At 38.0% G+C, this 14,326-nt stretch overlaps 1 long non-coding RNA gene across 3 annotated transcripts; it reads left to right on the top strand.

Annotated features, from left to right (window-relative positions):
• Window positions 1–2,950: 2,950 nt before the first annotated feature.
• LOC106920116 (uncharacterized) lies at window positions 2,951–13,333 on the top strand. Of its 3 annotated transcripts, none has more exons than XR_015762696.1 (3): window positions 2,951–3,419; window positions 10,274–10,404; window positions 12,001–13,333. It is a non-coding gene; the product is annotated as an uncharacterized LOC106920116 (long non-coding RNA). The 3 variants fall into 3 exon arrangements; XR_001418764.2 differs by lacking the exon at window positions 2,951–3,419 and adding an exon at window positions 9,540–10,142 and having other exon boundaries at window positions 10,274–10,344; XR_015762695.1 differs by lacking the exon at window positions 2,951–3,419 and adding an exon at window positions 9,540–10,142.
• Window positions 13,334–14,326: the final 993 nt, after the last annotated feature.

The following is a 14,326-nucleotide window of genomic DNA, read 5'->3' as shown; positions in this document are numbered from 1 at the left end:
TGGTGCTATTTAGTAAATTAGGTGAATAAAATTTCAAGAAACTCTAAAATTTAAGTTTATTTACAGAAAGGATTGCATGAGTTCCAGGGGAAACTGCTCACAACCATCACCAGCTTGGTTATATACTGAAGTTGGATGACATCCCAGGCTTTGATCACCATTTTCAAACCATACTAAAAGCCTGCACAGCTGATTACACAAGTGTTAAACGGTACTGAGGTCAGGACTAAAAACACACCGTTACATCCTTTCCACCCCTTAAATTACAAAGCCAGTCTCTGATAAATCCAGCCTGAATGTGGTAAGTTATGGTCATCTTCTCCTCATTGCAGATTCTCATATTGAACTCTCTCCCTATTACTAATTTTCCAGTCGGGAAAGGGTTTCCACCATCAGCAGCTACTTGGCACTGGTAGAGACGATTTAGCAAGTTGCAACAACATACTAAACTCTGCTGTTCAACCCACAAATTTTCCTTGGAAATGTGGGACCATTTATGGGGAGACGAGCCAGGCTTTCTAGCAAAGTTACATTTATTGCCAAGAAGAATTGTTACAACAATGAAAAACATCAACTAAACTCACAGTTCCTTCGTTTTTATGCCAAATCATGCTTGAATTCACAAAATTTGTAAAATTGAGGAAAGTTTGGCCTGATCACCACATCTTGGGAGATGCATTAACATGAATTCATACATCGTGTTATGATTTATAGTCAGTTTAATCACAAATCTGAAAGAGAGCGAGAGAGAAAACAGAGAGAGAATGTAAAATGGAGGTCATAGCAGCAGTAATGCCGTCGGCCCCAGTATATAATTTTGATTAGGACCCCACACAACCACAGGCAAGCTCTTAACATGACAAAGTCTATTCCATGTTTTATTTTGTATTACATAAACGAGACTGTCTCCAAGTGGCAGCAACACACTGTAGTCGAATATCCAGACCTGTGTTAGCCGTTTGAGCATAAAGACCGAGCGGGTCTTTATGCTGTTAGCCTCCTCACAATTAGATTTGCAAGAACTAACCATTCGTTCATTTGTTGTGTTTGTTCATTTGCTTTGCCTGGCTCTAAGTGGAAAGTTTTTGGAAACATAAACAACATCATGTCCACTCCTCATTTAACTGAAAAAGCATTCAATGGGATTTCCATAAGCAAATATTTAAGACCTAACGCCCAAAAAACTCCCAACCTAATTACTGACATCTGTGCAAAGCGGAGAGGGGGACACCTTAGAAAATGCGATCTCCATAAAGCCAATGAGGCGCTCAGACCTCCCAGCTTACTTGTGGGGCAATATTAGAGTTAAAATGAATCGGTTCCATTAAGAGCAGCTGTTGTTTGTAAAAGCTTAGAAAATTAAGGGACTCAGAGTAATCCAAGCAAGCTCTGCTGAGTGAGGAGAACTACTGGGACGTAGTTTACAGTTTTGCTGGAAGTGTTGTGTTTCTGCTCTCTTAGTAAATAGCAATAAAAGCCATTGTTGGGAATCAGAAAGCACCTGTGATCACAGAAATGATATGTTAATTAAAGCTATAAGTCTCAACAATGGAGAAGTAATGCAGATTTTTTTCCGTTATATCTTCATAAATCCTGATGTATCAGTTAAAACTGGCTCATACTATTTACTTTCTCTGGACCAGTCTGATGTTATAGTATACCAGTTCTAATCTGCAGAGCCTTGAAATGATAAAAACTGAGCGATATCTCCACCCCGTCGTGTTCACCGCCGCTAGTTTCAGGAGGTTTAGGATTGTAGCTGATCTCCAGAGGAAAGAAAACACTTGAAAATAAAACATGAAAGGTTTTGAAGGAGTCCTCTTTGTTTCAAATATTGTCAATATGTTTTGTTTCCATCTGATGTTAAATGAAAATTACAAATATACAGCTCGGGAAAAATTAAGAGCCCACTGCACTGAACCCCATTTAAAACCTCCTGGTTATTCCACCATATGTTGATTTCTGAACTCTTCCTGACTTAAAACATTAGTGTTGCTGTTTATAAGTGATTATGAAATTGTTTTCTTTGCATTATCTGAGGTCTGAAAGCACTGCATCGTTTTTGTTATTTTGACCATTTCTCAATTTCTGCAAATAAATACACATATTTTGCTTTGAATTACAGAGACATGTTGTCAGTAGTTCATAGAATAAAAGAACAATGTTCATTTTACTCAAACATATACCTATAAAAAGTAAAATCAGAGAAACTGATCATTTTAAGTGACCTCTTCATTGTTTCCATAGCTGTATTTGTAGAGAGAAATAGGTTCACTGTTGTGTTTCTGTTCTGTTTTTGGTAGAAATGAACCCACATGCAGAGTCGGGGACAGGAAGTGCAGTAAAAAACAGGGAAGTATTTTAATAGCAATAGGGAAACCAGGAACAGACAGTAAATACAACTGAAGGGTCTGATACTGGAGCAACTGAACCAAGAGTTATTTATTCTGTTGAGTGAAATAAGTAAACGCAACACAGGCGAGCAAACGGTGGAGTAGTAAATACAAAAAAAATTCAACATACTCAAATTACAGAAACTAAGAATTTTACTAAAATGACCAAAGTGGGCTCTAAATTATGTTAAAGCAGGAAAAATACGATCTACAATACAGTAGAGCATGATGGAAAGGTATGCCTGTAAAACTCAGAGACAACAACAACAATAATAATAATAATAATAATAATAATAATAAAATAACAGATTGTTTATTCATTCTAACATTTTGACCACAAAAAATCTGCTCAGATGTGCTCAAAATCTGCATTTTTGTTAAAATGCAGTGAAACTTTAAATAGCCTTGAAGATCAACAACTGGGGAGAAACATGGGTGACCAAATGACAGCAGTTCTCATGTCATATATAAGACAAAAGAAAAAGATATTCATCATCTCAGTAATGAACTGAACTGTGGAGGCTATTTCTGCCCGGTTCAAGTGTGTTTGATAAATGTTATGTCTGGAATAAATAAAATAAACAAGAGAGCGAGGCCGAGCTTTTAGATTGGGCTGGTGTCACACCTGAGGTTAATGAGCGTGATGCATGACGGGAGCTGCTGCAACAGAGCAGCTAGGAAGAAAAACGAAACAAATTACGGTGCGGGAAGGCTGACAGAAAAATAAGCTTCACCTTGGGACGGATCAACCCGGAGGGGAGTGTCCGGTTTTTGCCCGAGCTGAATTTTTTTTATTTAAATTTTTAATTGTTATTGTTTTGTTTTTGGAGAAAAGCAGTCTGGGCTGTTGGATTGCTGCCCCGGGGAGTTTGCGCGTCTGCTAGCCACAGGGGAAGTCCCGTTTGCTGCGTTTTTGGGAAAAGAAGAAAAAAACTACATGTAGAAGATGAAACTTTTGAACTAAGCGTCTGGTGGACTGAAGGGCTGGTGAACTTTTCAAACAACCCTGAACCGACACAGAATAAGGTACGTACCACCTCTCTGTGTTTTCCTTCAGATGCTTGTTTTGTTTGCTACTTTTTTTCTCTTTTTCCTCTAATATACACACCTGTTGTTGCTGCTCTACTTCCGGAAACAGTCAAAGTTGAAAGCGGTAAACCAGGGCTGTCCAAACGCATCACGACAGAATTATTTATAGACCAAAAAATATTGAATTTCTAAAATCACAAAGAAGATTACATTGTGACCTTTTTCACCTGCTGAACAATGAACTAAGCATGAAATAATTAAAATACATAAAATAGTGAGATATTTTGTATACCCAAAAATAATAAAAAGGATTTTCCACATTTCTCTTATTAAAAAGGGAAACATACATACTACAAACTGGATTTGGGACGGTTTTTGGATAAAATTTTGTTTAATTTTATTAAAAGCAGTTTTTGAGTAAAAGTCACTAAACTATATCTCCATCACATCCAGCGATTAGACAACTGAGGAGGCTCAGGGAAAGGTAGACGGCACACGTCTGACCCAGTAAGGTTCTGTTTTTCTTCTGTATCGGAGTCCTGGTGCTGAAAGCCGACGTTCAAAACTGGTTTCAGTTCTGTCTCAGTTTTACCTGCCCTTTTAGATTAAAGTAGGCCAGATGTCTTAGAAATAGGCCACAAAATCCCAAACTGTTTGCTAACACACTAACAAACCCTTGATAATTTTAGATTTTAATCAGTGGGCTAACGGTTATTTCTTAAATTTGTAATTGTGGGTAAGTGATTAGCTCTTATCAGTCTTTTTCCCTGATGATTAATCTGTTGTTGCAGCCTGGCTCAATGACTGTAGGAAGTAGGACAGACAACACTAGGCGCTAACATTTAGAAAAATATCATTTGCATAAGTATAAAATAGCATGTTTGAATTAGGACCATAATTTATATATTATACTGTGATAACATTCTTGTTTAAAGCAACTGTAGGACCTTTTATTATTCAGCAAGAAGGTGCTGATGCATCCCAAGGAGAATGTGTGCTTAACAGGACATAGCAAGCACATGAAAGTGTCAGAAGAAGCATTTAAATTATTTTTGTGAGCAGTGCTTCTCTGCTTTAAACCCTGTCTTTGTTGAAGGCATCCAAAGCAGATCTGCCTCACTTCAGAGGTATAAATCCTGCTTAAACCTCGCAACAAACAAGTGGGGACCAGCGAGACATTTTCTCATTTTTTTCCCATGTCTGTGACAGCAACAGGAACATGTACACACAGCCAGGCTGAGGAGGCACATTGTGTGCAGCTGCGTTTTGCTGTCTGTCTGAGAAAATGGTTGTAGGCCAGTCAATGGATTTCTGACGGCTAACGCAGAGCCTGTTTTCTCCTTAAAAAGAAAAAAAACATAAGATCAGCAGAGCCTCTAATCAAGTATTACTGTCAGGCTGAGGGACAGAGTCGAGACAGTTTCTCCTGTTGCATCTCAAAACTTAACAGGGCTCCTCTGACATGTTTAAACCCAAAGTTAGAGCTTTTGTTGAATTACTAGCAAGTCCAAATGTTGGTAGCAGTGAAGCAGGTTTAAGCATTGACCACTTCCTGGTAGCGAGGCATTGTATCACGATATAATCGTTTCTTCTCAGCCATTATCAATAATTATTGATTCATTTTTTTTGTTTTTATTTAATTATCTGAAATATTGCCAAGCTGGTGGGATGAGCATTTTGTAAAACTGCTAAACTTTTCTCTTCTGCCTCTCTGATATGCTTCCAATGCCTTTTGATGAGATGCCAGAAATCGTTCCAGAGTGACTGGAGTTTTATTATTACAGTTGATCTGGTATTTTGTATTTTTATCTTTTTATTATCTTTTTATTATCTTTTATGTTCTTTGATAATCATTCATTTATTATTTTATTATTCATTCTTTGATAAAACTGCTCAGGGTATTGTTCTTTATAATTTGATCTTTCTTTGTCTGATAAAACTTATTCTGCTCAATGTATTATGCAAATTGAACATGCTGCATGTTCGTGCAGAGCACGTGAACAGGGCGTGCTTGGCTCTGGTTGACTTGGGTTGGGCTCTGATTGGTCTGCTGGTTCACGCTCTCAGCCCATGATTGGCTCATGGTCGGAGAGCGGCTACCTCTGATTGGATGGCTCGCCTGCAAGGATGGAGATGGCCACTCCCCCTTTGCACGTGAACATTCTTTTGTTTAAGAGATAAAATACGAAAAAGCCCACGGTTTTGGTCAGAGTCTGCTGTGGATCGCGTTCGAATGCCCAGCTACGTTGATGCTACCGCTCTATCTCTAGGCCGAAGGCTCTCCGGCCACGTTTCACGAGGTAAGCGCTGGTAACTTGAATGAATCGAGCATCACGTGTTTAGTCAGAGTGTTTTGTACTGTATTCTGTGGGGAATAAATCGAGCATATTTGTTCTAGCAGTAACAGTGTTTGATGCATGTTATTTCGCTGTATTCTGTGGGGAAATAAATCGAGCACATTTAATTCTAGCAGAAACAGCGTTTGGTTTCGTTATTGCCGCCGATCTCCTTCGACCCTGATTTAAAATTTCATAAAACAGTAATGCCACGTTCCTCCCTGCTTACCTGTTTCTTGTCAAACACATTCAGTGAACAGCTTGGACAGCTTCAGTTGTATGACTGATGGTCAAGGGCAGTGCTGGTGCAGTGAGAAGAACTCACCTTTGGAAAAAGGAACACTAATTAAAACGTTTATCAGTTTTGTGTTGCTTTTCTAGTACAGTTCAATGATACTGTTGGATCAGATGAGACTAAATCAGTGCTACTAGTACTCTAGCTTTGGGCTGTAAATTTAATTCTTGTTTGGAATCACTCGGCAACAGGAACTTCAGTGGACACAGTTTCAGTGAAGCGAGAAACAATATAATATCCGGCACATCTTTTGGACTGGGACAGTGCATGATTAGTACCATAACTGCAGAAAACGTGTGCTGTGATGACCCAAAACTGGCCTGTAGGGACACCCCACATTATGCAGGTGCATGAGAACAAGAGATGTCTAAACGCTGAATTTTACATTTTAAGTATGACGATCCTTTTAAGACGTACCGAACCACAGGAAGCTTAAATTTAGCATGTGCGTCAGAGTTTATTGACTGTTCATTGCATGACATGGGCTGGCTGTAAAAAATATGTTAAAGGCATTGCAGCTCAAATTGGGAACCCTCTGGATGGAGAGGATTGCAGTAAGCTTTAAAAACTAGAAAAATAAATGGTTCTGTGCACATTTTGTTAAGGGGAATCTGTAGTGTTACAATCTGTCATGTAGTCTGTGTGTGGCGTGGATGAGGAATTTGCACAGGCCCTGAATTTACAGCCTCTCAAGGTAATAAAGTGTACAGAAAAAAACTGAATCAAGCATGAGAGGAAGGTTTTATAGAAAGGATTGTCCTGACCCTCGATAACAAAGGTTACTTTGTGCCTAACTTGCTCTGTCATGCAGGGTTGGTTGAGGTCAAGTTTAGTTTTTCATTTAAAACTCTTGAGTCAATGCAATCAATAAGAGTGTGATCCTGCACCTCAGGTCGTTGCATTATTTGAATGCAAAATCCTAATGCAGATAAATCTGTGTTGAACGTTGAGGTTATATTAAACCCACTCATCATGAGCCGTGGTAAGTGGGTGTATTCATGTTTACGCTTCGTCTGTTTCCTAAAAACAGAAGGAAATCACTAAAACTGCTGTGATATTTTCTATGCTGCAGCATAGCAGTCAAAGATTATCTGTAGCCAACACTGCAGTCACTTCTATAATGTCTCTTCACCTGATCCCCTTTCTGCAGAACCTATGCTCAGGTTACAACCATGAAAAGACCCTTGAGTGAAACACTGACCCATTGGGTCCACAGCTGAACAATTCCTCATCCCTGAAAGAAGTGAGATGAATTCTGAACAGGCAGGGCTGCGGGGGTTTGTTGCTGCTATCCAAGGTGAAAACAGCCAGAAGCTGAGGTGGGTGCATTTAGTGCTGCTCAACTTGTGTGCACCTCCCAGCCTCCCCTCTTCTTTTTTTGACTTGATGCCAGTTTTAGAAGAATTTTTTTTTTTCTTTTCAGCTAAGGACCGTGAAACCCAAACACTTCAAAATGACAACAATGTAAGACGTCCTTTGGTTTAATGCTATATGTGAGGCTAAATGAGATGAAAACAATCTGAGTCCAGCCAGAACAGAGATATATCCAGTACAGATTTAGAAAAGATGCAGAGAAATAAGTTTTCTCTTGCCTCATGATAATCATAAACTTGTGCTGATGCAAACTGACTGAAGGAGAAGTTGAACTCTAAACAACCTCATACATAAAGCAAACATTTACATATTTAATCTTGTTTTCCCAGCTAAGATATATATTTATGTTTTTCAAGTATTAAACAGCAGTGTAAACATACTGGCTTATTATGCCAAACTTTGAGTGCTTGTCTATAGATTGTTGCAGTATCAAAATATTAATATTAGTCATTGATCTCATTGATGAAGGGTACATAAGAGAAAGTACACAAAGAATGCAAATGCAAATAAAAAGTATTTTCCCCTTACAGATTTAGCTTTTTGGCAAACTAAAATGTTTCAGATCAAATTTAAATGTAAAACACATAAACTAACCTTATCAATACAAGAAGTATTTGTCATGTATTTTATTTATGAAGGACAAAAAGCAGTGAAAATGTCAAAATACAACGATCCCTATTGTTAATTCAGACGGTGCCTCAATTATTTGTAGCACTGACTCACAGCAAATGTCTCAATGGAATCTACAATATAAACAAACACAATCTATAGATCTACAGACAAAAAGGATCAATCACATGCATAGATTTGAAATCAATTACATGTGCTCCAGTTCGATCCTCGTTATAAAACAAGTTTGTTTTATTATTCAAACTGATATAAAAATCGACAAGGTTCAAACACTGTTTTGTTTATTGTTCACCTGAATAATAAACTAGGCTGGAGCAACAGCTGATGCTTTTTACAGGAACGGTCAGAGCAGAGGAGACTTTTCTGTGATTATCTATGTTCCCATTTACCAATTTGCTGCAGTGACGCTTGAATTTCCCCACTACAATAAAGGATATTTCTGTTCTACACTTCTGTTCCATATTTGGTTAATTACAATGCTATTAAAAGGCTAATTTATTCTAGTAATTAAATTTACTACAATAAACGGATGTTGTTGAGAATCATCAGCTGTCACCTGATGATTTCAGCTGATGTAAACACAACATTTAAGAGTAGCATATTGCATCAGAGCTGTTGAAAAGCATTTTTAGTGCAGTCATTCATGTTTACTTCAAATTCAGAGCCGGCTTCACAAAAGGTCTGCTTCCTGTTCTACTTTTATAATAACCAACCTCAGTTTCTGGTTAAATTTTACTATTGTGAATTCACCAGTGTGTTTTTTTTTAAATGGCTAAATATTATTATTTTCTGTTCACATCCCACATAAAATTATTTTTAAACAGTTTGATATCCCAGACCCACCATAACAATTATTATGCAACTTTACAAATCCCAATAGCTGGAAATGAACTTTGATATCTGCAATATTGCTGGACTAAATACTTTTTTTTTTTTTTACATTTGTAGATCATTTCATGCAAAAAGGATTTAAAACTAATGAGATTGCTGCACAAGCTAGAATTACATAATAACATTGATGGTGGGAAATTAGTCAAGACACCATTTTAGTGCTCTCACAAGGCTGAAAGCACCGTCATACCTCTGAGTGATGGCCAATTTAGTTGAAATTATTTAAATTAGCTGATCTTGGTGTGGAGATTTTACTGTAACAATAATTTTGTGTAAGTTGTAAAACAACCACTCATCATGTTATAATTAAAATGTGATGGCCCTTTCAACTTCACCGCATGATGAACAGTTGCTGCCACAGTATGGATGTGAAAGTCTGGCTCCTCCACACCACACTATCTGCCTGCCTGACATTCATTTTCTGTGCCCAACATTCATCTTGCCGTCTTCACTTTTCTATCTCTCAGCTGTCAGAAGCCTCCAGTCAGCCGTCCCATTACTGTACATCAGCATTCATGAGGTCGTTTGCATGGACCATTTCTGGTTGAATGTGGGCTTTTAAAGGGCACGACATAAAGCAGTGAACTTTTCCAGGTGGCTTGGTACTAAAGAAACGAACGCAGAACATGAACATGTGCACGAGATTTCAGCAACCTGCTTGTTTATTCATTTATGAGTAACTTGTGGAAAGTCGTTTGCCCCACTGGACACAGATATCTGGAATGTTTTATTTTATTTGCAACCCGTGTCCTAACACCTGACTTCACTTCACTTTGTTGTAGAAAGTACTGACTGCTTAAAATTTAAATGCAGTTATGAAGACCTTTGTTGTACACTTACTGGTCACTTTATTAGGTACACCTTGTGATTACTGAGTTGGATCCCCTTTTGCTTTCAGAACTGCCTTAATCCTTTGTGGCATAGATTCAACAAATGTTCCTCAGAGAGTTTGGTCCATACTGACATGATAGCATCACGCAGTTGCTGCAGATTTGTTGGCTGAACATCCGTGATGCGAATCCCGTTCCACCACATCCCAAATGTTTTCTATTGGACTGAGATCTGGTGACCGATCAATGAACTCATTGTTCAAGAAACCAGTCTGAGATGATTCACGCTTACAACATGGTGCTGGAAGTAGCCATCAGGAGATGGGTGCATAAAGGGATGGACATGGTCAGCAACAATACTCAGGTAGGCTGTGGCGTTATCAAACTCCAGCGTGGATAAATCACAATACTTGCATCTAGAGCTTGTTTTCTGATGATTGATCATTAACTAGCAATATTTCACCTTTGATGTGTGGATTTTTTCTGTGTGTCTAGGTAATGAAATCTGAACGGATGAAAGGTCCTGGAGGACAGAAGGAGTTTTGGATGTTCTCCTTTATAACAAGGTCAGCAAACTTTGAAGTCATGCTCTGAACAGAAGCCCTGAGGCTCGTGCTTCATTAAAGGTGAGGCGCATCTATTTTTAATGTCACCAGAACAGTCAACAAGGAAACCTTTTGATGTGAGTCATCAGAGTCTTGTTTCCAAAAATGTAAATGGTGAGCAGAGGCTGGCCTAGGTAAATCGCATCACACTGGATTAATGTCTTATTTAACGGCTGGGTTCATAAATTGTGCCACATTCTGTTTTGAGCATTTTAATGAAAAATGCTGTGCCTCAAGTGCAGCACAAAGTAACCCTGCTTTGTTATATCTCAGCAAAAAAAATGTTAGAACCCCCTGAGCACTGGTTGTCCAAACTTTTTGTCATGTGGGACAAAATCAGAGTCAAAAGTATTTGAGGACCAAGAAAAATCATCAAATCATGAAATTTTTTATTCTTTTTTTTGTTGGAAAGGGATGTTAATCTTAAAAAATATTTTTCACATTTTCTGTATAAAAATAAAGATGTCTGGTTTTGATTGAACAAATGTATTCAGTTGTAATAACAGAAAACAAATTGCTATATTTAGCAGAGATTAATAAATTGCATAAAAGCTGATTTGGGTGCAGCAATCTGGATAAATCTCTGTTTTTCTCAGGATAAATCTCCATTTATTCACATTAGTTTGGTTGTAAAAAGACAAATTATTTTTCCATTGCAAGAAAATTACATCTAGTTTTCTGTACGCTGATTTAAAAATAAAACATTCAGAAAATAAATATTTTTAAACTGGAGTTGAGGGCCACAGAAAATCAATCTAAGGGCCATAAATGGCCCCTGGGCTGGACTTTGGACCTAAGCCATTTTTAAGCAACACACTATTAGAATCCGTTGAGCTTTTATACTCATTTCTTTCTACCTGATGCCTGACAGTATCTTATAAAACAATATCTTCATTTTTCACTCTTTTTCTTTATTTTAGCTACATGTTGTTATTTCCAGATGATCAGGTAATGCTGATCTAAAGGCCTAATTTTTATTATAATTGCTCTTGGCAGTTATTTGTAGTTATTTATAGCCAAACCAAACCTAATGCTACGCAACACCAGAGGGCAAAGTTTAATAAACATCAGAAAGTTTTATTGGGGTTTCAGGTGTTCTTGATTGTGTTTTTTGTAATCAAAATCACAGATTCTGTGATGCTAATTTTATTGCAATATTTGGAAGAAATTTTGACAATATTTGTGCTAATGTGACTTTTTCTTAAGTTATAGTCCGTATCGATCACGGACTATAACTTGACATCAAGTAAGGCTGATGCAGCAGTCACTTAGTCCAAATGTTTTTGGTCAATTTTGAGAAAAATTTGCATTAAAAATCAGAAAAAAATGTGGGGACGTGTTGATTTTGTGTGGATTTTCTGCATTTGTGAAAAACTTGAGAGACTTATTGATACAATTTGGAGTCTAGAGGGCCACATAAAAAGCCACGGCGGACCAGATTTGGCCCCCCGGCCTTGAGTTTTGACACATGTGATGTAGGACAACATTGAATAATTACTGGAAAATAAACAGACAGGCAGCAGTTCAATGTTTCATTTGGCTTTCAGAATAAACAGCAGGGTTATTGGATTTAAAATAAATGTCTAAATAAAAGCCACTCCTTCTCCATTCCCACAGGACACACCTGTACAGGGTAATACAGGTGTGTGATGCCTCCTCAGCGATTCTGTGAAGCTGGATATGTGGTCCATTGTTGCACAGAAATGATGAACGTCAATCTCAGCCTCCTCTCCAACACCAAAGAGTAAATTTTCTCAGGGAGATTGAGAAGCACTACACCATTTCTCCAGTCCCCGTTGTTTTGTAAGTTATGATCTCAGATCTGCAGGTAGTTTTTTTTTTTTTCCTGACTGCGTCAGACATTTGGTCATTGTCTCCCAGTTCTCCGTCCAAACTGGAATCTTACATCCCGGTCTTTATGCGACAGCGGCCTGTTTTGTTCAGCCTGCACCGCGGGTCCTGGCGGCTTCATGAATCCAGAGTCTGCTGTTTTATTCTCATGATCAAAGCCTCTGTAATGTCCATGGTGAAATATTCTTTGACATAATGCATACAGCACGACTGTGCAAGCTGGCTGTAAAAAAATTCAGACGTTCGAATGCTCTTTTTAAGATAATTTTCTTGACAGTACTTTTGATTTGCCTCAAAGCCATACTTCTAGAGTTTTTATATTTCATGGCATTCGCTGATTTCTTTTCATCCCTGATTAATTTATTCATTTCATCAAATAAATGCTAATAATTTATTCTCTTCTGTATTCTGCGCGTGACATTTTCTGTCCTTTTCAGAGTTTCCACTCTGCTAAATCAGGTATCTGCCTGCTGAATGGCGGAGCTAAAAGACTTTGTGATGGATAAAGAAAGGAAGAGCAGCATTATCAGCAGACCGGGCTGCAGGTCCTTTGTATCTGCTGGCAACGCAGAGAAAATGAGCCCAAGTTTGACAGACAACATAGTTTCTAAGGTTGTTCCCTCAAAAGGCCTTCGCTCTTGTACTATTAATACAGTTTTGCACATTTCTCATCTGTTTTAAGCTTCTATGGCACCAACACATTGATGTATTTGTCATTATTTTCCTCCTACAGATAATACTTTGTAGTTCTGTGCAACTTTCATTATTTCCTTCTGTTATGTGGTTAAGTTGTTTCCATTTAGAGAGGTCGCCTTCAGTTTGATTATTCTAGTTATTTCCTGAGTTTCCCTTTCTGCTGTTGATTTTTTTTTCTTTTGAGTCTTGCTTGGATTTTACTTTGGCTTTCATAAGTTTACCTCCTTTCTTATCTCCTCCACACATTACATTGTGACAGCAGCTTTACTTTAATATTTTCTACATTGAATCACCTTTTTTTTAATTTTGTCCAAAAGAAAGTTTGCTTTGGTAAATAATAACTTAAATGCTCTAGTTGAAGGAATATTGCTTATATAAATAAATAAAATCAGATTATAATACATAGTGTATGTGATTTGTGAATTTCTTTATGAATTTGAACACCTACAACTACTGGGGTTTACTGGAATCACATTTTTCAAGTCTTGGAAAAAAAACTCTGCTGAAATATGAAATCCAAATGTGTAAAATCTGTACCATGAAACTCATGCAGTGTCTGGAATATTGTAGATTTATCACAAGTTTTATTGCAGTGGCATTCATTGTTGATGTGGAAACTCTGAGCTGCTTTGATCACATCACATATTTTTCTGCATCAGATGCTGCTTTGTGAGGACAAAAGACACACCAATAGGAAATAAAAGACAACAAATTGGATGGTGCAAAAATAATTTGGTACATTTGATCCATTTAAACACTGTTCGGATGTTTTGCTGTTGGTTTTGCACACAGCCACTCCTCAGTAATAAGTAAGCTCTGCAAACATTTTATTCACAATGAGAGTGAAGACTACAGTGGAGAAGGAGCTTTTCTGTTTTTTCTGGCTCTGACTCTTGCTCTGTTGAGAATGACAAATGATGCAGATTGCAGCTCATAACAGCTGCCACCGTAACCCCCTTGGCACTGGACAAAGAAAGCACTCCATGCTGTCTAACAACGGGCTTTTGTCTGCCGTTTGAAATTGCTCAGTCAAAATTCCCATCGTGTGTGCTGCACCTGTGGTTTTAGGGGCCGATAAAGACTATGTTTCAAAACACGTTTACTAGCCGAACTGCCACACAGAGCCTCCCAAACTGACAGGAGGATGAAGTTGTGGAGGCTAACATCCCACTCTTTATTGAGCTCTGCAGGACTGGCTCACACTGTAAAGCCCCCCAAAATGATAAAGTAGCATAATCTTGTCAGAAAGTCATGCTTAGCACAAATCCTTTCTCAGGAAGGCTAAATGCAATGCTTTCCTGAGGTTTGGAGGATTGTTTCCAGGAGCAATAATTGGAAGGCGTTTCCTGTCCAGAGCTGTTTCCACACATGTTCTGAAGGGCCTCTGTGTCAATTT

Source organism: Poecilia mexicana, unplaced genomic scaffold (genome assembly GCF_051168715.1).
Source record: "Poecilia mexicana isolate PSO_F unplaced genomic scaffold, ASM5116871v1 scaffold_4, whole genome shotgun sequence".
NCBI lineage: Eukaryota > Metazoa > Chordata > Actinopteri > Cyprinodontiformes > Poeciliidae > Poecilia > Poecilia mexicana.
The sequence above is the reverse complement of the archived record's forward strand: the minus strand, read 5'-3'. Positions and strand labels throughout refer to the sequence as shown.